Source organism: Sinocyclocheilus anshuiensis, unplaced genomic scaffold (assembly GCF_001515605.1).
Source record: "Sinocyclocheilus anshuiensis isolate Anshui unplaced genomic scaffold, SAMN03320099.WGS_v1.1 scaffold70, whole genome shotgun sequence".
Classification (NCBI taxonomy): Eukaryota; Metazoa; Chordata; class Actinopteri; order Cypriniformes; family Cyprinidae; genus Sinocyclocheilus; species Sinocyclocheilus anshuiensis.
The window spans coordinates 2,885,202-2,885,756 of record NW_015542377.1 but is presented as its reverse complement, the minus strand read 5'-3'; the positions used below and the strand labels follow the sequence as shown (position 1 = coordinate 2,885,756).

The 555-nt window shown below is 39.5% G+C and overlaps 1 protein-coding gene across 1 annotated transcript in view; it reads left to right on the top strand.

Moving 5' to 3' along the window:
• The window catches only part of LOC107692432 (microtubule-associated serine/threonine-protein kinase 2-like), a 183,754-nt gene that overhangs the window by 173,337 nt on the left and 9,862 nt on the right, over positions 1-555 (top strand). The window lies entirely within an intron of this gene.

The window sequence follows — 555 nt, the reverse complement described above, 5'->3', positions numbered from 1 at the left end:
AATGGTTTCTTAAGATCTACTTATGCTTCTGCTGCTTTTGGGAAACGCAGCCCTATTTGAACAAGCACTGTGAGCCATGCGTCAGCAGCGAACGCTGTCTGTGAGTGATTGATTCTGTCTTTCAGCATTTGCATGTGTTCCGATGAGCAGGAGAAATGGTTCTATCCAACACAATTATTCGCTAATATACTTAGCTTTTTTTATGCACCGAATTTCTTGATAAATAAATAAAATGAATGGTTAAAAAATGCACTTTAGAATCGATATTTTTATGTGAGGATCAATCCTTTCGATACAACATCAGTATCGAAAATATCAATACTTAAGGATCAGTTTAGTTTAGAGGTATCGGTATCGATATCAGCGATACTGGGCTTGAAAATATCGGTATCGGATCGAAAATAAAATAAGAGGTATTGCCCATCCCTAGCGCTTATTTGATTACAGCCGTTACTGGGGAAACCTCTATCTCTCCCGCTCTACAAGCGCCTCCTGCTGCCAGAGAATGAATTTGCATATATATGCCGCCACAAATAGAGTGCAAGTCTGTGGGAA